The 26,203-nt window shown below is 39.0% G+C and overlaps 2 protein-coding genes across 3 annotated transcripts in view; both read left to right on the top strand.

The window, feature by feature from the left end:
• Positions 1-12,046, top strand: part of map2k2b (mitogen-activated protein kinase kinase 2b) — a 529,628-nt gene extending 517,582 nt beyond the window's left edge. The window contains exon 13 of the transcript XR_013797641.1: positions 11,990-12,046. The gene's annotated coding sequence lies outside the window, so the exon portion shown is untranslated. The remainder of the gene's footprint in view (positions 1-11,989) is intronic.
• Positions 12,047-17,351: 5,305 nt separating this feature from the next.
• ncana (neurocan a) overlaps positions 17,352-26,203 on the top strand; it is a 95,500-nt gene continuing 86,648 nt past the window's right edge. For both annotated transcript variants that reach the window (XM_079612918.1, XM_079612919.1), the window contains exon 1: positions 17,352-17,626. The gene's annotated coding sequence lies outside the window, so the exon portion shown is untranslated. The remainder of the gene's footprint in view (positions 17,627-26,203) is intronic.

Genomic DNA, 26,203 nt, shown 5'->3' with positions numbered 1-26,203 from the left:
GCACTTTTATGATGGATGGATGCACTTTTATGATGGATAGATGCACTTTTATGATGGATAGATGCACTTTTATGATGGATGGATGCACTTTTATGATGATATATGCACTTTTATGATGAATATATGCACTTTTATGATGATATATGCACTTTTATGATGAATATATGCACTTTTATGATGAATATATGCACTTTTATGATGATATATGCACTTTTATGAGGATATATGCACTTTTATGATGGATGGATGCACTTTTATGATGGATGGATGCACTTTTATGATGGACACATGCACTTTTATGATGAATAGATGCACTTTTATGATGGATAGATGCACTTTTATGATGGATAGATTAACTTTTATGATGGATATATGCACTTTTATTATGGATAGATGCACTTTTATGATGGATAGATTAACTTTTATGATGGATATATGCACTTTTATGATGGATGGATGCAGTTTTATGATGGACGGATGCACTTTTATGATGATATATGCACTTTTATGATGAATATATGCACTTTTATGATGATATATGCACTTTTATGATGAATATATGCACTTTTATGATGAATATATGCACTTTTATGATGATATATGCACTTTTATGAGGATATATGCACTTTTATGATGGATGGATGCACTTTTATGATGGATGGATGCACTTTTATGATGGACACATGCACTTTTATGATGAATAGATGCACTTTTATGATGGATAGATTAACTTTTATGATGGATAGATGCACTTTTATGATGGATAGATTAACTTTTATGATGGATATATGCACTTTTATTATGGATAGATGCACTTTTATGATGGATAGATTAACTTTTATGATGGATATATGCACTTTTATGATGGATGGATGCAGTTTTATGATGGACGGATGCACTTTTATGATGGACAGATGCACTTTTATGATGGACAGATGTACTTTTATGATGGATAGATGCACTTTTATGATTAATATATGCACTTTTATGATGGATGGATGACTTTTATGATGAATAGATGCACTTTTATGATTAATATATGCACTTTTATGATGGATGGATGACTTTTATGATGGATGGATGCACTTTTATGATGGATGGATTCGCTTTTATGAACTTTAAAACAGAAACGGCCATTCACTCCCATTATGAAGCTTGGAAGATCCAGGACATTTTTTAATATAACTCTGATTGTAATCGTCTGAAAGAAGAAAGTCATGGCCTAGGATGATTTGAAGGTGAGTAAATCATGGGCTAATTTTCATTTTTTGGGTGATCTATCCCTTTAAGTTCAGCGTGTCCTATCACAGAGAAGTGCCTTCTGTCAGTGTGTGTCAGGTTTATTGGATCTGCGAGTCCAGATACACACCCACCCTTACAATGAGAAAAGCCCTCATGCTCCGTCCGACTCTGAAGTGCTGAACTGTTTAGTATTCTGGTCATGAGTCGCGCTGATGGGGGTCGGTTTCAATTCAAGCTCCCTCACTGGCAGCTGGGCCCCTCGGTCACATGACCTCTCTTCATCTCTGGCAATTACCATCATCATCAGCAGTGCAGTTAAATAGAAATTAGTCCTCTTACCAAACTGGGCCGCAGACATCAGGAGAGTGACAGCAGGAGCCACTTTACGCTGAAATAAACCCACATCTGTTCATTTCAAGTCTTATCCCGCTTAAAATCCACAATGCATCAATGTTTAAAGCTACAAGGCAGGAAAGAGTGGCTTGATCTGTGTGTGGATTTGCACTCATCTGTACTTTGGAGACAAAATTGTTCCAAGAAGTTAAACCAAACCTGACAAAAACCTCCCTTTGGGGACGTCCTCAAAAGTAAAAATGAATCAGAAATGAAATGAGCTTTCTCTTAGGGTTTTGGGTTTAGGTTAGTCTTATGTGTCCTGTGTTAAGCATAAATATGAAGAAGCACTTTAAAGCTGATGGTTTGTTGGCGTATGCAATATGTGCGAACAAGAAAAATCATGTGCATGCATGACTGATTTATCAATATATTCAGCGACAGCGTTATAAAACCAATTCTGTTCTCTGATTGGTCAACAACAGCTGCTTATGCGTACATTACTCTTCAAACGTTTGGGGATGAGGCGTTTTTAATGTTTTTGAAATAAGTCTCTTCTGCTCACCAAGGGCACATTTATTTGACCAAAAATACAGTAAAATATGTAAAATTGCTATTATTACAAGTTAAAATAGCTGTTTTCTATGTGAATATATAGTAAAGTGTAATTTACAGATGCACTTTTACGATGGATAGATGCACTTTTATGATGATATATGCACTTTTACGATGGATAGATGCACTTTTATGATGGATAGATGCACTTTTATGATGATATATGCACTTTTACGATGGATAGATGCACTTTTATGATGGATAGATGCACTTTTATGATGGATAGATGCACTTTTATGATGGATAGATGCACTTTTATGATGGATGGATGCACTTTTATGATGGATGGATGCACTTTTATGATGGATGGATGCACTTTTATGATGATAGATGCACTTTTATGATGATAGATGCACTTTTATGATGGATAGATGCACTTTTATGATGGACAGATGCACTTTTATGATGGATGGATGCACTTTTATGATGATAGATGCACTTTTATGATGATAGATGCACTTTTATGATGAATATATGCACATTTATGATGGACAGATGCACTTTTATGATGGATAGATGAACATTTATGATGGATAGATGCACTTTTATGATGGATAGATGCACTTTTATGATGGATAGATGCACATTTATGATGAATATATGCACATTTATGATGGATAGATGCACTTTTATGATGAATATATGCACTTTTATGATGAATATATGCACATTTATGATGGATAGATGCACTTTTATGATGGATGGATGCACTTTTATGATGGCTAGATGCACTTTTATGATGATAGATGCACTTTTATGATGGATAGATGCACTTTTATGATGGACAGATGCACTTTTATGATGATAGATGCACTTTTATGATGGATAGATGCACTTTTATGATGGACAGATGCACTTTTATGATGGATAGATGAACATTTATGATGGATAGATGCACTTTTATGATGGATAGATGCACTTTTATGAGGGATAGATGCAGTTTTATGAGAGATAGATGCAGTTTTATGATGGATAGACGCACTTTTATGATGGATAGATGCACTTTTATGATGGATAGATGCACTTTTATGATGAATAGATGCACTTTTATGATGAATAGATGCACTTTTATGATGGACAGATGCACTTTTATGATGGATAGATGCACTTTTATGATGGATAGATGCACATTTATGATGAATATATGCACATTTATGATGGATAGATGCACTTTTATGATGAATATATGCACATTTATGATGGATAGATGCACTTTTATGATGGATGGATGCACTTTTATGATGGCTAGATGCACTTTTATGATGATAGATGCACTTTTATGATGGATAGATGCACTTTTATGATGAATAGATGCACTTTTATGATGAATAGATGCACTTTTATGATGGACAGATGGACTTTTATGATGGATGGATGCACTTTTATGATGGATGGATGCACTTTTATGATGGATGGATGCACTTTCATGAGAGATAGATGCAGTTTTATGATGGATAGACGCACTTTTATGATGGATAGATGCACTTTTATGATGGATAGATGCACTTTTATGATGGATAGATGCAGTTGTATGATGGATAAATGCACTTTTATGATGAATATATGCACTTTTATGATGGATAGATGCACTTTTATGATGAATATATGCACTTTTATGATGAATATATGCACTTTTATGATGAATATATGCACTTTTATGATGAATATATGCACTTTTATGATGGATAGATGCACTTTTATGATGAATATATGCACTTTTATGATGAATATATGCACTTTACATATGCACTTTTATGATGAATATATGCACTTTTATGATGAATATATGCACTTTTATGATGAATATATGCACTTTTATGATGGATAGATGCACTTTTATGATGGATAGATGCAGTTTTATGATGGATAAATGCACTTTTATGATGAATATATGCACTTTTATGGTGGATATATGCACTTTTATGATGAATATATGCACTTTTATGATGAATATATGCACTTTTATGATGGATAGAAATGCAACATTTTTATTTTTTTTAATGAAGAAAGCTTTAGACTTTGCACAAAGAATATAATATACGACGTTGTCTGTTCAGTGCCCGGTGTCCTTTGTTCCCGTCATGGACATGCATTCAATCCTCACACCTGTTCATTATTTAGTCATCATCACTGTGTGTTTAATAAGTTCCTCTTTGTTCTCAGTTTAGTTGTCTGGTATTGTTATTATTGGTATTTTATGTCGTTGCTTTCTTCATATTACCTGAGTTTGTTTTATTTAATAAATCTTTTCTTTTAGTGAAACCTTCTAAACTCTTCATCTGGACCTAAATGTGGCATCTGCATTGTTGTGTGGAGGCTGTGACCGGTTTATTCCCCTGTAAATGCATTGAGAATGATATATATTTACAGTATATATATATTCACGGCCGGTATTTTCCACCAGCCATTCATCACATCCCTGTCAGACAAAATCCTTTTTCATTCGGTTTATTTCTCCACCCATGAAAGATTCAAACGCGCCGTATTCATCAGATCATTCACATCTGTCTTTATTTTGGTCATTAAATCTGCAGCGGCGGCTCTTTTCATTGGCCAGACATGATGTAGCAGCGTCAGCAAGTACTTCCAGTTTTCCTTTCCGACCACATGAGCGGAAGAAGCACAAACCCAGCAGCCGTCCAGACAGTATTCATCATACAATACTGCTATTTTCTCTGAAATGGTAACAAATGTAATTTCCACACAGGGCTGTGTTATCTTACCGTTAGCTTTAAAAGCGTTAGTTCAGCCAGAAATATAAACTCTGTCAGTAATGACTCTCCCTCATGTTGTTCCCCGTCAGACTTTCCTTCATCTTCGGGACACAAATGAAGATATTAGTGATTAAATCTGAGCGCTGTCTCACTCCTCCATAGGCTTCTGTTGTAATTGAAACTTGCCGGCACAGAAAGTTAGTAAAGACAATGTTTAAAATAGTCTAAGTGACTACAGCGGCTCAACCTCAAGATTATCAAGCGAAGAGAACACTTTCTGTGCGCAAAAAAACAAACAAAAATAACGACTTTATTCAACTAGGCTATTAATTTTCTTCTGCACTAAAAAAAATATTGTTGGTTTAACTTAAAAAAGTAAAGTTACCTGGTTGCCTTAAAAATTTGAGTTCATTGAAATTAAACAATTGAGTTAATGTAATGAAGGAGATTGGTTTAATCAATAGAAACTCAAAAGATTGTGTTATCTGAACTACATTAATTATCTTGATTTGACAAAGGAAAATAAGTTGTGATTACAAATAATGAAAATATTTTTTACAGTGTGTGTGTGTGTGTCTCTGAGTGAGTTCACTAGTACTAGTACAGTGTTATTCTAAACAACGCCTTATTATTGCACAGAAAAAATGGCTTCGTAATAAGAATAAGCAAAATTTCCACTTATAAACCGCACAGTCTATTGGATAATGTTAACCAGTTACCACACCGCTAGTTTTGAAAACTTCTATTGATAAGCTGGAACACTTGCTTTTCATGATCCAGTCAAAATCCAATCCTATTCCCATTTTGTCCTCTCATGCACGTAAAATTTTTCTTGAAAATCCGTCACATTAAGAATGTAAAATGTACTCCAATAATCCTTGTTTTACAGCACAGACTTCCTCTTTTTTTTTGGCAAAGAGAAAGCATGAGAATCAAAATGCATGCCCACACACACACACACACACACACACACACACACACACACACACACACACACACACACACACAGAGATCCATCTGTCCACCTACACACACACACCTTTCACCTCATCATCATAGCACACACACACACACACACACAAGTGGTAATGTCACCAGCGATGCTTCATTTGCACACAGATGCTGCAGTTCAGGGCGGCCCAGTCGAGGGCCGTTGGCATGGGAACCCTCGGCCTCAGAGAGAATTATGGTCTGCTTTGACAGAACGCTGTCAGAACCCTCCAGACAGAAGCTCTTGTCCCTTACATCTGCTCCGAACGCATAATTACTGCCTTCCCTCTGACGAGCCAATTAGCACAATGAGCTCTAAAGGCCTTTAGACTCGCTCTGCTCGGCCGGAGAAAGAAGCACAGCGCTCTTGCGCGTAACAGTTTGACAGCTTGATGTCATAGGAAAACCTTTTCTATGGTTCTTTAGAAAAGCAACAACAACACCCGAGATGTGTGGCGGTGACTTTAGCACAGGTGAACACCACTCGCATATTTATCCAAAAAGTTCAAATGTAGCTCAGCATATAAAGTCAATTCTACAGAGTTTGTTTGCTTAATATCCACCGTGTTTATAATGTGATCCATTTGCATGATTCGCTTCGTTATTTTAGCAGAACAAACATGCTGATGCTTTTCACATTATTTTAATGTATTGTCGTAATTATTGTGTTTAGTTATTATTTTAGTTTTATTATAGCGTATTTATTAATATTAATTTAAAATATTAAAATGAATGTTAATTTGACTTTATTCGTTTTTTATTGTGTTTTTTTAAAATAATGCGATTCAGGATTAATTAATTTTTATTTCAGTTAATCATTTTAGTGCTTGAACTTAAACCTATTTTGATGTATTTTTTAAATATAGTTTAGTTTACAACTAAAGTATCAACTAATATTTTATTTCTGCTTCACTTCAATTAACAGAAATATTTTTTCATAGTTTTAGTTAAAGTTGGTTAAAGTGGCATTATGATATAATTTATGGTATTAATCTTTTTAAAATTATATTTTCCAATGTTTGAACAGCTGCTAAACTTTTTAAACGAGACTTTGGGTCGTTTATGAGAGATTATTATGTGAAGGACTGAATTCTCCGGGTAAATCCTAAAGATGTGACGTTTACGCGCGCTCCCGAGAACCTACACATGAAATGAATGCTTATACAATGTTCAGGATAATTCAGAAAGAGCCGTTCTGTAATGTCACTGTGTCATGCAAAGATAAGGGATTCAAACTATAGTCTCATATAGCCAGATCTATGCAGTCTAGTCTCTAATATACTATCATCATAACAGTGTAAAGGCCCCGATATACTTCAAGCGAAATCAAAGAACGAACTGATGTGACGTATAATTTAGGACAAAATTGAACGTTCGAACTTCATTTTTGGAGTTTCGAAAACTGCTCGCCAAAGTGAAAGTTTGGTAAACCCTAACGCTCAAAATAATGAATTGGTTTGAGTAGGACAAACTTAAATTAAACTAATTAGTTCAGTCAAATTAACTTTTATGAGTATTTGGCACTTTCTTTTTCTTTCAAGTTCACAGAACTGATATATTTAAGTAAACTGAACTGCTGCATTGTTTTGAGTTTTATGCAATTATTTCTTTTAATTTAGACGAACTTAAGTTAAATGAAACGGCTGGGATGTCTATTTCCCAGCATGCTTTGCGATGGCACTCGAACGGGAGAGTAAATGCTAAAATGAAGTGTAATATAATGTTTTTTTTCGTGCAAGATTAATGTTAAGTGGGAGATTTAGTATGTGATTTATGTTTTGTTATAATTTAGAGGAATTGCTGTTAATGTTGGTTTTAGGATACCATCATGGTGACGAGTGGAGCATGATCTTGATTTGAGAGTGGATAATACTTTTATATTGTCACGCTCATACAGCAAGTGCAACTATAATAATAATAATAATAATAATAATTTTATTTATAATGCGCCTTTCTCATACTCAAAGCGCTACAACATACAGAACAAAATAGTCAAACAATCAAACATTGACGTAAAAATAGGTATCAAAAAATACACAATTTATAGATTAAAATAAATATACAACTGTATAACATACTATTGCTAATATATTAGCAGATTAGCTCGTTAAAGCTAGCTAAGTTTATACTAATAAAAGTGTTCACATTGAGATTACATGAAAGTTTTTAAGTTAATTGTATGAACTAGTGTACTCAAACATTTCAAGTTAAGAACAATTCAAATAAGTACAAAATAAAAATCTAGTTCTAGTTAACTAGTTAACTTGCTAGTTCTGCTTACTTAAACTTTGAATTTCATAACTTAAAAAAATTGATTCAGGTTTAATATTCGGGTTTACAGTATGTTCAATTATCGTTGCAAAGGTAGTTCTAACTTTTTACTTCTACGCAAAGCTCAAAAGCTAACATCGTGCCTCTGAATCACGCTCAGCTGCGATCACGACTGCCGCTGCAGTTCACTCAGTGGCCACCGGTGTCGCTATTAACAAGGGTTTCTGAATTCTACATTTAGCTCTTTTAACAGTATGTTTTTTACTTACTGAACTTTGTTCTCTTCTAGTTCTCTACAGCGGCTAATGAACCAGAAGTCCCACACATTTACATAAGATACTTTGATTTACAACTGGCTTTCAGTTTTATTCACTTTGCATTTTAAATTGAATATGTTTCTCTCTCTCTCTCTGTAGATCATTGACAGGTTGTTTTGGGATTCTGGGAGACGTTGGCATTTGGAAAAGTCACCGAAACCCACCTGTTCCCCCGAGAGAAGGTGAACGCGCATCATGAATCACTCTCGCTGTGATTATAGCCGTGTGGATTATTCTGATTTCTGCCGGTTCTGTTTAGTCACAGATTAGATTCATATACAGAAAACTCTCAGTCTGATCCAACTGAACATCAGCGTACTGACACTTTTGGGGCAAAGCGGATAATCACACTTATTTGCTTTAATACTCTTTGAATATAACTTTAGACCTCCCCCTATATGCCTAATAGAAAACTTTTTGCATGTTTAGAAATAGAAATGATATTGAATGGGTTTGCAAATGAGCTCAAATAACAGGTTTAGTAAAAAAAAAACGTTAAAAAAAAATAGTTGGCTCTTTGACAAATTGCGTGTGATGATGTTCCACATTTGCAGCTTCGGGTAAAATCATCTGCTTAAGGAATTAATGTGCATTTAAATAAACATGAAATCCACATTAACCCAATTTACTTTCTTCATGCATAATCCAAGTGTCATCAAGTAAAAAAATGTTTTGTAATCAAAATGCATGAACTTATATTAACTAACAGAGCGCAGTAGATGTGTTGCAGTAGCCTATTTATTCATCTTTATTAATGCTAGTTAATAAAAATATGACTGTTTATTGTTCATGTAAACACTAAATAATATTAACAGACACGACTTTTGATTTTAATGATATATTAGTAAATCCTGAAATGAAATATTAAGTTAATAAATGCTTTAGAATTGTTTTTCCTTGTTAGTAATGTTTTAACAAATGGAAGATTATTGTAAACTGTCACCGATCATGTTATTCAATTGCTAAATAACTTAGGCACTTTGTTTGCAAACTTGTAAATAAAATTAGAAATGCAATGAGGAATATGGTGGGAATTAATGGATCATGAGAAGCAAGAGTTATGAAGCAATGGTAACCATTATAATCTTGAACACTTGCTTCTCATGATCCATTAATTCCCACCATATTCCTCATTGCATTTCATATTTTACTCGTACATACTTAAGGATGTAAAATGGTTTGGCCATTTTTATGTTTTTACACCTTTATTTGTAACATCTGAGAAAAGTTTCTATTGAATTTACACCCGTGTTACTGAGTCAACCCGGTCCGTCACTTACACAGGAGAATGTAAGTAAAGACGCTGTCTCTCTGTCTCACCATGTGCATCTCTCTCTGTTGCTTTTACTTATCGGGAACGTTGCCGCTGCGCTTATTGAATGTGAAGCAGAGAGCTGCGGTGTGTCAGCTTCATTCATCACCTTTATGAGTGTTTTCTGCTGTGATGAAGACCTCAGCGGCTCCACATCCAGCAGCAACGCTAGAAACAAGGTTTAGTGGGTTTCTGTACACCCCATGGGTTCATGACTCAAGTGTAAAGAACCTTTATGCCAAAAAGGTTGAAGATATGTCTCACAGAAGCCATGTTATATGCCCTGTTGCAAAGTCTTGTGTTCAGGCTCTACTAGAACATGTTTTCCTGCTTGAATGTTGATTATTTTCCTCATATTCTCCATTGTTGCGGCTCCTCTCTTCCCAGTCTGTCAGTAACGCTCTGGAGTGTGTTTCCCGAAAGCATCGTTCTTCACTATAGTCACAAGTTCAGTCGTTATCAGCAGTTCAGCGAGTCGGTGTTTCCCGAAACCACTGTTCTAACAAACATTCGCAAACAGCATCGCAGAGTTGTGTGTGTGTGAACGACAGAGCTCTGTGGTTAGAAGCAGAGTTTCTAGTTTGCACGACATGTGGACTCAATAAATCCTGATCTTGAGCAAAATAAGCAATCTGACATTCAGTGTAATCTATATCTATTATTTAGAATACATACAATTCACCTTTGGCTAAGCCCCGCCCCCCTTAGTTACTGTTGCTACGTCCGTCAACTTCATCTGGAATCTGGTTTGGTATCAACATGGCTTATGCTGTGACGGCTCTTCCTGCTGAACTTTTATCAAACTTTTATAAAGCAGCAAATAAAGTGTCCGATAGAAGTAGGCAAAAGGGGCTCAGTGTGCGCTCGAAGGCTATATTCAAGACATAAACGCAACAACAACAAGGCATCCAAATAGAGGCAAAAGCACAACGGTCACAGTCAAAAAATGAACCACCGCATATCCTAATGGAGACGGAGGCTGGGACTCACAATATCAGGAGCAACACTGTTCATGCAGAGCTGGGTATATTCACTTCTATAATCGTTATTACAAAGCAAACGGACTATGCGAGTATAAAGTTGTATTTATTAGCAGCGTGTGCTAGCGTATCAACAATTAGGGTAGAGAACCGAAATCATAACCTAAAACTGTCTAACTAGTGTAACTTCACAGTAAGGTTAAAAGCTAAATGTATCTTACTGTGCGTTCACACCGGCGGCGGCGAGAGCATCAAATTGGCCAGAAGCCATTCATTTTCAATGAGAGCCGGCGGCGACCTCTGGAGAGAGCGGCGCGGCGCGTCTTGGACGGTGAGAGCGGCGAGAAGAGTTGAAATCAAGTCAACTTTATGGTAATAAGCTATGACGCGGATCGGCGGCAACCAGCGGCAACCAATCGGAATGTAGAAGTCCTCCGCCTGAGAGGATACCAGAGAACACAATCCTGTAAACTTTGGTTCCTTTGGTTTGTTTACATACAGGGACATTAATAAAAAGAACGACGAATGGAAAAAGGTGTCTGAAATTGTTGGTGTTTTGTTACTTTCACATTTAAAAGATTTTAATAGGTTAACTTATACCCTACGTGTGGCCAGTCTGCACAAAATAGGATACTGATTTATGTTCAGTTCTTATTTGCTTTGCGGCTCCTTTGAATAAAGTTTTTAATAAATCACGCTTTCTAAAATCTACGTCAGAGCGCCAGAGCGTCCCGAATCTCACAGTGTCGATGGCAGGGCGGCGAGAGCGAATTTTGCCGCTCTCGCCGGCGGCGGTGTGAACGCACAGTTAGAGACAAAAGTGTGTTGTTGATCTTGAGGGGTTTCGCTGACTCAGGACGTCCACACAGTTTAATCCAAAGACGACACTTGTCAGGATTTGACTTCGGTTTTGGGAAGGGAAAAAACGGACACCGCCTCCAACCTCTCTGGGAAACGCGTATCTGTGTTACTAATGCCCCAGGCACAACGGTTAACCATATTTATGATAAAACTACGACGGTAATAGCCTGCCGAGACCAAACATATGAGACGCCGGTGTTAAAGTCAATGGAGCGCTGTGAACAAGTGTCGGACCGCTGTGGAGCTCGTTCTTGGCTGCGCTGTGATTGGTCAATCTACATTCTAGGGTGTGGCTTAGCCAAAGGCAAATTACATCTTTGAGTTTGTCGAGAGATTAAAGCATAGTTTTTAAAGAGTGCGCATGTGTGAACGAGCTCTAGTGCGCAAGAACGAGTCTATGATTGAATCTGGAAATAAAGCAAAATAACTGAGAAAAATTAGAAATATTCCTCAGATGCCATGTCTGTAATTTATAGCAAAACATTTAGCGTTAATTCGATCTCAAACAGTTTCATTAAAATAAGTTATTACTCCAGCACATGCGTGACGTCATTAACTAACGCGGTTGAACGACCAGTTTATGACAGTACGGTTTCGGGAAACAGTCGAGACTCGCTAGTTGATTTCTCCAACGATACATCGTATTATAGTAGTGAAGCAGCGAGTTACAGCGTTGTACGGGAAACACACCCCAGTTTACTTCCTGTCTCTATGAAGCCCCTCCTCCTGAAAAGCACACTGTGCTCTGATTGGTCGGCTGGAGCAGTGTGTTGTGATTGGTCGAGAGCTTCGAGTGTGTTTGGGAAATGTCCCGCCCCTTACCGCCAGTTTAACACACTACTAACTAACTCAACCAGGCCCCGCCCCTTTATTCTGCGTATTAATTATTATAATGAGGAATATTGTGACGTGTTCGTTCCCGGAAGAAACTCAAGACTACAATGGAGGCGTTTCAGGAGTTCAGAAACACTGACACTCATATAGAGAAGAACATGTGTCTCCTTTAGACTCCACAGAACAGATATTATCAGTTATTTCTCAAACTAATTCCTCAAACTTTACCAATATGGAGATCTCAATGTAAACACTTTTCTGATCTGATCTTTTTATGACTGCTTTTGACTCATTTTGTTTTTATTTTTAGGAGAAACATCTGAGACAAAACTGATACTGCAAGATACGAGCTCCATTAGACACGCACTGGCCTTATTCTCCTGTGTTCAGAAGAGGCGAGATGTTATCCAGACGGGTATGCAAATAAACAGATGCTGAAAGCCCCAGAGAGAGATTAATGATGTCCATTAACAGATTAATTAATGCATGAGCTGGTGATTAAACCGCGGCCAGCTAAATCACTGCCTTTAAACACTCATATAGAGAGAGGCTGTTTCCTGGGACTGGATAAAGCTTCCTCTGGCACGTAACGCCGCTTTCTGACGGGTCAGGTTGAACAGAATTATCCCAAGCCTGAAAATGAAGACAAATTAGTTCTGAATATATTTTTTTGTGGTATAACTACTGGAGCTGAACGTGGTGTTTATGGCCTTTTTATCACCGTGCGGCTCTCTAATGTTTATGAAAATAGTGGTTTTAAAGTGTGACAATAAACTGAAATAAACCAGATAACACTCGTGTGTTTTTTTTAGATAAATGTTGGTAACTTGGTAGCCTGGGTTTCCCCAGACTGCCTTTGCGCAGCGCGATTTTATGCTCGCTGAAAGGCAGTCTGGAAACCATGGACCTGATTTTCGCCTCGTTTAGGGAACCAATCACAGAACGGGGAGGGAGCAGCAAGACGATGACGACATCTTTGCGACACAACTAAGCAGTTTGTTTATATCTATGGAGTCAACATGGCAGCAGACGCGAAGCTACCTTTTGATGCAGCCTTAGATATTGTTCTAAGTAGTTTAGATCGCAATTTTATTTAGAAAAAAGAGCAGCGTTTGGCGTTAAACCATTTCTCTACATACGTCATCTGGTATAATGGAAACGATTGGCTATGAGGGTACAGGCGCATTTGATAGACATTCTTTGCACCCAATAAACGGCGCCGGCGCATTCGTAAACCACGCCTCAACGAGAATTGGGTCTGGCGTTAGCCAGGCTAGTAACTTGGTGGAATGTTAAATCATTTCTGTTTGTCAATTGATACTCATTGTGTGTGTGTGTGTGTGTGTGTGTGTGTGTGTGTGTGTGTGTGTGTGTGTGTGTGTGTGTGTGTGTGTGTGTGTGTGTGTGAATTTTCTGTATGTATGGAGGATGCATATCTTCTTTAATCTGCTAATTTGTCATTCAATTTTCAGATAAATGCTACTTCCAAGCAGTGTTCAATATTTAAATTATTCAATACTGCTCTGACTATGTCACAAATTGCTATGAAAAACAAGTTGAGGATCCAAACGCAGCTTTTATTATAATCCAGAATCGTAATCCATAAAACAGGCAATAGGTCAAAACACAGGGCAGAAATGGCCAGGCATGAACACGATAATGAGAAACAGGTGTAAGTAATCAAACACAAGTCCAGGCAAAGGGTTATGGGAAATGCAGTTCATGATGAGTCAGGAGGAGTGCCCTCTGCTGGAGATTATGAGCACAGCTGGCGGATCATGTGACTATACTACACGGTTTACAATGTGCTTTGAGTTATCCTTCTATTTCCAGTGTGATGAATTAACATAAGGATGTTTATGCACAAAATTAGATTAAAAAAATCCAAAATTACTATATTTATTTCTGTGATAATTAAACAAAGCTCGCTGTTGTAAGACCATGTGACTTTGAAATATTGATTGTTGCATACTGCATATATTTTACATGGCAATTTTTATAAGCAGTATCAAGTATATACAGCATGCACTTGCATTACAAAGTGAGTGTGAGAGAGAGATTTTGTGTGTGTGAGTGAGTGAGTGTGTGTGTGTGTGTGTGTGTGTGTGTGTGTGTGAGTGTGTGTGTGTGTGTGTGTGTGTGTGTGTGTGTGTGTGTGTGTGTGTGTGTGTGTGTGTGTGTGTGTGTGTGTGTGTGAGAGAGAGTGTGTGCGTGTGTGTGTGTGTGTGCGTGTGTGTGTGTGTGAGAGAGAGAGAGAGAGAGAGAGAGTGAGTGAGTGAGTGAGTGAGTGAGTGTGTGTGTGTGTGTGTGTGTGTGTGTGTGTGTGTGTGTGTGTGTGTGTGTGTGTGTGTGTGTGTGTGTGTGGGTGGGTGAGTGAGTGAGTGAGTGAGTGAGTGAGTGAGTGAGTAAGTGTGTGAGTGAGTGAGTGAGTGAGTGAGTGAGTGAGTGAGTGCGTGTGTGTGTGTGTGTGTGTGTGTGTGTGTGTGTGTGTGTGTGTGTGTGTGTGTGTGTGTGTATACCTGCAGGATTAAAGTTTACAGGCCTTGAGTCAGCGTTTCTCTCCACTGCAACAGAGAGACGGGGAATTTATAGAGTCTCAGATCCACACCGGAGCTAAAAATCCTCATTTCTGTAAGTGCAAAAGATATTAATAAGCAATTTTACAGTTTTCTCTCAAACGATGTTAGATGTTCCTGTTCTTCAGGTAAAGTCCTCTCAGATCTGAGGGTTCAGTGAGTTCATCTTCTCTGATCATAAGCTCAGCCCACTCTAAACATGGACTCCATTAACCTCATTATGTTTTCACGGGTGATATACTTCTGTTCATGTAAGAACAATTCCCATGTATCTAAATTATACAGCGACTTTCAGAGGGTCAACATTTTAAAGGATATTATCATTTCTATAGGCCAAATTTGGGGCGTGATTAGCAAGGTTTGTTTTGCCAACGCCTGCACAGTTAACCAAACGTCAACCATCAAACAATGTTTTTGTCATTCTTGTCATGTCGTCATATGTAAACAAAAATGACTTGTTTTGCCAATGTATTCTCCAATAGGCTTCCGATCGCGACTGATTTAGTTTGTGAGCGTCTATCTATGCCGGTAATAATATGCGCTATATGTTTAACGTCTAATCTTCATATTTTGTGGTTGAAACGTTGCTGATAAATATCTGTTATGTCAATAAACACTAAAAGTAAAGTCGTGCAGTAGCCTAACTGACGGATCTATCTACATGTTCGACCCTGGGGTTGTCATGTGAGGGCGGAAGTTTCGTACGCAGATTTCGCTAAAATTGGTGAGTTTTGTGTGAGCAGTGCTTCATATGTCACTATAATATTGATAATGGACTATTGAACCTTTTTGCTAGCAAATGTTCGTCACAATTTTGCTAATGTGACCGTTCTGAATGCTTGAATCTGTTTGGTTGACGAGCGTTCTAAGGTGTGCAGTTATTTTCAGGGAACCATGACTAAAGTAGTTCCAGCAGGTTTTGACCGCATTACAGTTCCATATCACTACGCCAAAGGATTTCAGTTATTTCCTTCGTTTACTGTCTATGGTTGATATAACCGAGATGCTGACAACAGCAAAAGAACCAAAACCCACAACGACACTGACCAGGCAGATAAATATAAAAAACAAAAACGACAAATTATTTAAATGTTTGTTTTGCCACAAAATTACGTTTTATGATATGTATACGTTTTTTTATTTTGCATTTATTAGTTAAAGCACATACTCTACTCTCTCTCTCCGAATCAAACACACACACACTTGCACAGAAACGTGTTGTCAGCGTTGATCTGACAAGTTTAATAAATAAGCCATTTAAGTAAAATAGTTTAGCAACTTAAAAGCTAGGCCTACATGAGTTCTCACTATAGCGAGGGAATAACGGCGCTGTTCTTGAAGCAGATATACTTACAGTTTCACTATTAATAAAGATGCTGGTCATGAACACTGTTGAGTGTTCATACACACTTAATATCTCTCTCTCTCTCTCTCTCTCTCTCTCTCTCTCACACACACACACACACACACACACACACACACACACACACTCAAGCCTCCGTTACAAGCTCTAAAAAGACATTTTGTAATTAGTGAGGCGATGAGATGCGTAAGAAATTAGTCCTGCACACAAGAGCGTTTAAAATAATAAAAATCTGACAAATGTCTTGAAATACATCGTCTGAACAATGTTTTGCGGTGCGGTAACCGTAGTATAAGCGGAATAATTGACTCCGGTCCTGTTGAATTATTGGAAAATAATGCACACCCGATTCTACTGGTGAATAATTCAACGGCCCGTCCCGTCGTCAATAATTCCGTACTTATTTGCTATTTTACGCTTATTAAACCAGATTATTTGACAAAACATTTTCACAGGCTAGGCTGCTCTTAAAAATAAAGTTGCTAAAAAAGGGGGTTTCACAGCGATGCCATGCATTGAAGAATGACTTTTGGTTTCCCCGAATAACCTTTCAGCGAACAGCTCTTAAAGAACCAGAGAAGAAACATCTACATTTAATTCTATAAAGAACCTTTTGTTTAATGGAAAGGTTCCATGGATGTTAAATGTTCTTCATGGAAGTTGGAACCATAGACTTTAATAAAGAACCTTTTCTGCTACGAAAATATTTAGCTAATCTATAATGCAATAGAAACCTAAAATGATTTGTTAACAGTCATGATATATTGACGTATTCTCCCATGAGCTCTATTCAGCTAGCTCTCTCTCTCTCTCTCTCTCTCTCTCTCTCTCTCTCTCTCTCTCTCTCTCTCTCTCTCTCTCTCTCGGGTTCGGGAGGGGGGGGTTTGTGAGTGCTCTTCTCCTCTTCTTCTTCTTCTTCATCACCCTTTTGTTTCTGATCTCTCCAGTAGACGGAGGAGGCGCGAGACCGGCGTCAGTTTGCGCGTGCGCGTGCTCGTGCTCGTGCTCGTCCGCGGATCTGCCCGGTCCTTGTCATTGCTTTTACCGTCGGGAAACTGTTCAAGAGCGTTTACGGCTTCATTGCTGGAGTTCAATTCATTCGCGGTGACTGAAGTTCCAGCAGACTCGGATGAGGAAGACTCTTTCTCCATCGGTTCTGCTCAGCTGATCTTCCTCCATTCAGCCGGCGAGGTCTCGTGACAACTTTAACAACTCCAGGTAAGAGGACACTTCATATCATAAGCTCATATTACTCGCGTGCTGAATCATGATCTCATTAGTCGGGTCCTTCAATCGCTATCACATCACTTGCTGGTTAATAGCGGCAGACATGGGGTTTTGCTGGATGTCTGATTTCAAATCCGATTTAACCCTCTGGATGTCTGTAATCTGTGCTCGCATGATTTAATGTGTGAATGTGGAAATCTGGTTCTGCACATATGTCTAATATGCATGTTAATGCAGTCTTTGTGTCACCAGAAACTGATGGATGTGCACAGAAAGAGTATTTACATTTCTCCATTCAGCAGATGCATTTAAAAAACACACACACAAAAAAACATTGTATGCATTTGATCATATCTTGGCTCTATGAGATACTTTCTCTTTTGTAAGTTGCTTTGGATAAAAGTGACTGCTAAATGCATGCATGCAAATGTAATAATATAGATTAGTAATGCAGAAAAGGCTTGCACAATACAGTAAAAGTTATTAGAAATCTCAAAATCGCACATTTGCATTGCAAGTCGCAAGGATGTGCATTTAAATGTTTCAAATCAAAGCAAGTGATGCACCATAAAATACCTGAAAATGTGCTTCCCTTTGTAATGTTTTTATTTTATATATACAGCAGTGAAAAGTGAACTACTAAATGCATGAATGCAAATGTAATAATAATATAGATTAGTACAGAAGTGAATGCAGGAAAGGATATAAACAATACAGTAAAAGTTATTTGCATTGCAAGTCGCAAGGATGTGCATGTAAATATTTAAAATCAAAAATACCTGTTTAATTCAAGTCATGAATGTGTTTGGATACAGTACAGCAGTGAAAGTCAGAGTCAGATCTGGTGGTTCCTCAAGGCAACGACTGCTCTCAGATCAGTTTTCCTCATACTGTAGAGGAGAGTGTGTGTGCAGGCGTAGGCGAGAGGGAAAGATCTCCTTCACTGAAGTTGCTGGAGATGAAGAAGTCCCGACAGCTGCAGGCGTTTATCCTTCATCCCGTCGGCCATGAGAAGCTCTTCTGCCCCTCGCGACACACTGACATCATGATCACACACACACACACACACACACACACACACACACACACGCCGGGATTCTCCATCCGTGTTTCCTCCGGGATTGTCTGGGGTTTTCTGAGCTTTAGAAGAGCAATGAGAGGTTAGGGTGAAAATAAGAGGATTAATGCTGATGGGTGTATTGGCGTATGATAATGAGATGGTGTTTTAGGGGTGAAGGGAGCCGAGGGTGAACGGGTCAGGGGGATTTCAAGAGAAATTCGGGATCAAGGTCGGGTGTTGTGTATAGTTCACCAATCCGAATCAATCTGATCTGCCTTTGTGTTTCAGCGACTGATCGATGCGATACGAACCCTTCTTACTCTCTCTCTCTTTCTCACATATTCAGACTTAAATTGTAGCAGTTTTAATATGTGTGTAACGATCCCTCATGTCACGATTCGATACATATCACAAAACAATATTATTGTGATACTTCATGACATATGATTAAAGGTTAACACAAAATGAACGGTTGATTAAAATTCTAACATTGATGTTACATTGTGTGTGTAAATGAACAGTTTTGGACTTAGTGCTGGAAACCCAAAGCAGGACAATAGAGACTCCAGAATAACAATATTCACGATTCTGAAGATGAAAATACAGAATTATTTTAGACGAATATGCTGCACTCTTTCACTGACTAGATATATTTAAAACAATATAGGCCACTTTTTACTGGTAACATCAGACATTTGGCATTATCGTGACACACAAATATCACCCATTGCATTAATATACATTATATTCAACATTATATATAGTAGTTTAATGTATTACTGACACTAAAACTCTGAAAACTTGAATTTTTTTTCACACAGTCATTTTTATTTTGGATACACAATAAATATGGTCACTATTCACGATAAATATTGTTGCGTTTTTGTTTTGCGATATATTGTGACATGATATGTTGTTACACACCCTAGTATGCATATTTAAAAATATAAAATGAAGACAGTGGTTTCTCTCTCTCTCTCTCTCTCTCTCTCTCTCTCTCTCTCTCTCTCTCTCTCTCTCTCTCTCTCTCTCTCTCTCTCTCTCTTCTCTCTCTCTCTCTCTCTCTCTCTCTCTTTCTCTCTCCTCCTGAAGCTGTCTGTGTCTTTGTCCTCTTAAACCCCCCGTCTGTTCAAAAAGCAGCTCAATACCATATCAGAGGCTCTTTACATATGTATGTCCACTTCATGACTCTCTCTCTCTCTCTCTCTCTCTCTCTCTCTCTCTCTCTCTCTCTCTCTCTCTCTTTCTCTCTCTCAATTCAATTTCAATTCAATTCAAAATTGCTTTATTGGCATGACTGTACACAATACAATATTGCCAAAGCTTGGAATACATATAATAATTATAAGCACATCAAAATAATAACATATTATAACATAAATTTAAATGTACAAATTAAATTAATTGTACTCTCTCTCTCTCTCTCTCTCTCTCTCTCTCTCTCTCGTCTATAGGTCATAGGTCATATTTCACCCCAAAATTAAAGGAAACAAGAAATAATATTTTGCACCATGAGATACCATTGAGACTGACATTATTAAATGTCATTATTGTCATGACATATAAACACCCTCCAATTCTCATTACCATAATGCAATTATGATATTATTATATTTTATGATATATTTTTAAATATTTAGCCAATCATGATGGGTAGTAGTATTTATTGGGCTGCATTATATCAAGATTAAAAAATCCAGACTGAATGGTTTGTGTTATTGTATTGTCAAAGTAATGAGATATTTACATTTGCATTATTTGAATGAGAATTTGGGGAAATGTGCTTAATTGTCTTAAATCATATCATATGATTTTGAGATAATCTACAAAATCATAATAACTTAATGGCATGAATAACAAAAATCCTTTATGTAATTTTTTTTTGGGGGGGGGGGGGGATTATGACTGGAGTTTAAAAAAAATATCATAATTGCTCTGATTTGGCTTGAAAGTGAAAAAAAAAAAAAAAAACTTATTTTTCCAGTTCAAAAATACCAGCACACTATTAATAAGTATTATAGAACAAAGATGTTTGGAATATGTTTTTCAATAAAACACTATTTCAGTCTTTCTACTACAAAATTTCACATTTAATTCATAATTCATGTACACCAAATGTAGCCATGTTGATCACGATAGCCTCATTTTACTGTACATAAAAATGTCAGATTGTAAGAAGCGTCTAAAACTTGGAGCTTGATTCTGAAGTGTGTGTTCATGAGCGTATAAGACGTGTTTGTGTGTGTTTGTGTGAATGGCTGTTTGCTCAGAGCTCAGTCTGGGATCATCAGCTGATGAAGTGAGGAGGACGTGATGTTTCTCTAACAGACGCTGCTGTTCTGGGTTTAAACGCTCGGCTGTATTGATTGGTTTATTCTGCTGACCATCTGCATACTGGACTTTCTGCAGTGGAGCGTAGAGCTGGTTTAACTGAGCAGAACTGAGCATACATTTAGTGTTTGTTAAGTCAAGCATCACTATTACTGTTGCTGGTATTTATTGTTAGGGATTTGAACAAACCTCTAACTCATTCTGTTTGATACATGATCAATATCTGTGGCTTGTTGGAATTGTTCTGATAAATGGCCATTTCACACACACATGTACAGAGCAGAATATCAAAGAATATATTTTGAATTGGACTATTAGCAACTGGAAAGTAACACCCTTCCAACCACCCACACAACCCTAGCAACTGCATAGCAACATCCTGGCAACCCCCACCATGCCCTACCAGCTGCAAAGCAATGCTCTAGTAACTGCTTAGCAATGCCCTGGCAACCACCGGCAATGCCATAGCAACTGCATAACAACACCCTGGCAACCAGCCACAATGCCCTTAGTTGTAAGAGCATTGTGGGTGGTTGCTTACCAGGGTGTTGTTGCATAGCAACTCTTGAGTAACTGCATAGCAACACCCTAGCAACTGCATAACAACACCCTGGCTACCACCCACAATGCCCTACCAGCTGCAAAGTGATGCTCTAGCAACTGTACAGTAATATCCTGGCAATCACCCACAATGCCCTAGCAACTGCAGAGCAACACCCTGGTAACCACCCACAAAACCCTTGTTAATTGCTTAGCAACACCCTCCCAACACCCTAGCAACTGCATAACAACACCCTGGCTACTGCCCACAATGCCCTACCAGCTGCAAAGCGATGCTCTAGCAACTGCATAGTAATATCCTGGCAATCACCCACAATGCCCTAGCAACTGCAGAGCAACACCCTGGTAACCACCCACAACACCTTCGTAAACTACTTAGCAACTCTCTAGCAACCACCCGCAATGCCCAAGCAACTGCATAGCAAAGTCTTAGCAACTGCATAGCAATGTCCTGGCAACCACTCGCAACACCATAGCAACCTGCACCCTTGTAAACTGCATAGCAACGCCGGCACAATCACCCACAACACCCTAGCAACTGCATAGCAACACCCTGGTAACCACCCACAACACCCTCGCAAAATGCTTAGCAACGCCCTAGAAACCACCCACAATGCCCAAGCAACTGCACCCTTGTAAACTGCTTAGCAATGCCCTGGCAACCACCCGCAACACCCTAGCAACCTGCACCCTTGTAAACTGCATAGCAACGCCCGCACAATCACCCACAACACCCTAGCAACTGCATAGCAACACCCTGGTAACCACTCTCAACACCCTAGCTACTGCAAAGCAACACCCTGGTTACCACCCACAACACCCTCGTAAACTGCTTAGCAACGCCCTAACAACCACCCACAATACCCAAGCAACTGCATAGCAAAGTCTTAGCAATTGCATGGCAATGTCCTGGCAACCGCCCGCAACACCCTAGCAACTGCACCCTTGTAAACTGCTTAGCAACGCCTGAGCAACCACTCACAATGCCCAAGCAACTGCATAGCAAAGTCTTAGCAACGCCCTGGCAACCACCCGCAACACATTAGCAGTGTGGCCAGTTTTACTTGTGCATATGCCACATGTTTATTTCCGGAGAAGTAAAAAGCACAGAAACAAACACACACTTGTAACGTGTGTGCAAACACGCTGTGGGCTCGCGGTTCTTCAGTGAGTCTCATGCATAATGAAGTGTGTCTGGATGCGTGTAAGTTCACAGGAGCGTCTCTGAGACACACGAGGACTCGAGCACGCCATCAGAAACACGTCTCCTCCAGAACCCGACTGTGTGTTCTGTGGTTATGTTGTCCTGACAGGATCATTCACACAGAGATCATCATTTACTCGTGTGCTCTAAACACATACAAGCTTTCTTCCACAAAAGGAGACATTTTGAAGAATGTTCACACTGTTTTTTCCCATACAATCCACGGTCCCTTGCTGCAGTTGAATCGGTTTCAATAATTATGAATTTTACAACATTATACACATGTTTATTAATAATTTTAAAAAGCTGTTTAAAACAATGTAGTGTTGTGAAAGTATTGTTTAAAGTAGGGCTGGACATTGACAAAAATTTCTATTCGATTTCTATTCAAAAGCTTGCGATTTGATTCGATTTCGATTTGACGTTGATTAATTGGAGCCTATCAAGTTTAGTCACGAGCTCTTTTTAATACTGTTCATTGTTTACGTTTTTGCAAAACCCACAGAAAGACGTGAAGGCTGATTTATGAAAATATATAGTCAATAATTTTACCCCTTAAAACTCCTCTTTGATCACCAAAATGACATTTAAACGTATTTCCTTGTAAAAAAAAATATCTTAAAATATCTTGAATGTAACTCGACACCCTTGCCTCATTTAGTATGCGCGGTTCTATGAATATGCAAATGAGCCCCGTCTCCACTCACTCACTCAGCTCAGAGATCCACTGGTTGACGATCACACATTGATCTGATTGGTTACACAGTTCTATGAATATGCAAATGAGCCCCGCCTCCAGTCACTCACTCACTCAGAGATCCACTGGTTGACGATCACACATTGATCTGATTGGTTACACAGTTCTATGAATATGCAAATGAGCCCCGCCTCCACTCACTCACTCAGCTCAGAGATCCACTCGTTGACGATCACACGTTGATCTGATTGGTTACACAGTTCAATTAATATGCAAATGAGCCCCGCCTCCACTCACTCAGCTCAGAGATCCACTGATTGACGATAACACGTTGATCTGATTGGTTACACAGTTCTATGAATATGCAAATGAGCCCCGTCTCCACTCACTCACTCAGCTCAGAGATCCACTCGTTGACGATCACACGTTGATCTGATTGGTTACACAGTTCAATGAATATGCAAATGAGCCCCGCCTCCACTCACTCAGCTCAGAGATCCACTGATTGACGATAACACGTTGATCTGATTGGTTACACAGTTCTATGAATATGCAAATGAGCCCCGTCTCCACTCACTCACTCAGCTCAGAGATCCACTGGTTGACGATCACACATTGATCTGATTGGTTACACAGTTCTATGAATATGCAAATGAGCCCCGCCTCCACTCACTCACTCAGCTCAGAGATCCACTCGTTGACGATCACACGTTGATCTGATTGGTTACACAGTTCTATGAATATGCAAATGAGCCCTGCCTCCACTCACTCACTCAGCTCAGAGATCCACTGGTTGACGATCACACGTTGATCTGATTGGTTACACAGTTCAATTAATATGCAAATGAGCCCCGCCTCCACTCACTCAGCTCAGAGATCCACTGATTGACGATAACACGTTGATCTGATTGGTTACACAGTTCTATGAATATGCAAATGAGCCCCGTCTCCACTCACTCACTCAGCTCAGAGATCCACTCGTTGACGATCACACGTTGATCTGATTGGTTACACAGTTCAATGAATATGCAAATGAGCCCCGACTCCACTCACTCAGCTCAGAGATCCACTGGTTGACGATCACACGTTGATCTGATTGGTTACACGGTTCTATGAATATGCAAATGAGTCCCGCCTCCACTCACTCACTCACTCAGCTCAGAGAACCACTTGTTGACGATCACACGTTGATCTGATTGGTTACACAGTTGTATGAATATGCAAATGAGCCCCGCCTCCACTCACTCACTCATCTCAGAGATCCACTCGTTGACGATCACATGTTGATCTGATTGGTTACACGGTTCTATGAATATGCAAATGAGCCCCGCCTCCACTCACTCACTCAGCTCAGAGATCCACTGGTTGACGATCACATCACAGGACTTTAAATGACGAAATATGAACGTATGTTTTTATTTTATTTTATTTTAGTCCTTTTTGAGCTTGAAGGCCATTTTATTCTATAATTTGCTGGAAAAGATCAGGCTTTGCGCTCCATGAAATAGTCATACAGGTTTGTAACGACATGAGAGTGAGTAAATTATGGCATTATATTTTATTTTTGCATGAACTAACTCTTGAAAATGTTCTCAGGCTGTGAAATCCTTTTTGAAAGCACTATTTTTAGCCGATATGGCCGGTTATCTGAATAGTGAAATCAACCCCATGCGTTCGAGGGCCGCTGGCACACACGCAGGATCTCCTGATAGTGTTTGTCACAGTTCGTGCTGGTTTAATTAAGTTAAACATCAGTTCATTAATACCTGCCGAGTCACCGCTGCGCTTAAATAAACGCTTTACTTTGAAAACTTTTGTGAAGTTCGTGTGCATGTGCCGTCGCTCCAGAATAAACATTTATTAATCTGACAAATGCAATTTTGATTGCAGAATTTGGTCTTGGAAAAGAGTTTGAAACATTGTTGAGGTCCTTTAAACCCCGAGAGGAGGCTCGGCTGGAAACGGGGACTTCAGTGAAAGGCTCCATTGCTCTCATGTAATCGCATTACCGTCTAAAGAAACTACTTAGATTGTATAGAGATCTAATTTGTGATTTTTCTTCCCTAAATGGGATTGTGGGTATTTGGGTAATTGGTGTTGCCCTGCTGGAGGGTCTCTAGTTCAATAGAAGACATGAAGGTTTGAAGGCGTTTGTGATTAGACCGACCCTGTGTGTGTGTGTGTGTGTGTGTGTGTGTGTGTGTGTTTGTGTGTGTGTGTGTGTGTGTGTGTGTGTGTGTGTGTGTGTGTGTGTGATGGGCAGGTTTAGGGATAGGGCAGTGTGTGTGTGTGTGTGTGTGTGTGTGTGTGTGTGTGTGTGTGATGGGCAGGTTTAGGGATAGGGCAGTGTGTGTGTGTGTGTGTGTGTGTGTGTGTGTGTGTGTGTGTGTGATGGGCAGGTTTAGGGATAGGGCAGTGTGTGTGTGTGTGTGTGTGTGATGGGCAGGTTTAGGGATAGGGGCAGTGTGTGTTTGTGTGTGTGTGTGTGATGGGCAGGTTTAGGGATAGGGCAGTGTGTGTGTGTGTGTGTGTGTGTGTGTGTGTGTGTGATGGGCAGGTTTAGGGATAGGGCAGTGTGTGTGTGTGTGTGTGTGTGTGTGTGTGTGTGATGGGCAGGTTTAGGGATAGGGGCAGTGTGTGTTTGTGTGTGTGTGTGTGTGTGTGTGTGTGTGTGTGTGTGTGTGTGATGGGCAGGTTTAGGGATAGGGGCAGTGT

The sequence above is a fragment of the Phoxinus phoxinus genome (assembly GCF_949152265.1).
Source record: "Phoxinus phoxinus genome assembly, chromosome: 5".
Taxonomy (NCBI): Eukaryota; Metazoa; Chordata; class Actinopteri; order Cypriniformes; family Leuciscidae; genus Phoxinus; species Phoxinus phoxinus.
The sequence above is the reverse complement of the archived record's forward strand: the minus strand, read 5'-3'. Positions and strand labels throughout refer to the sequence as shown.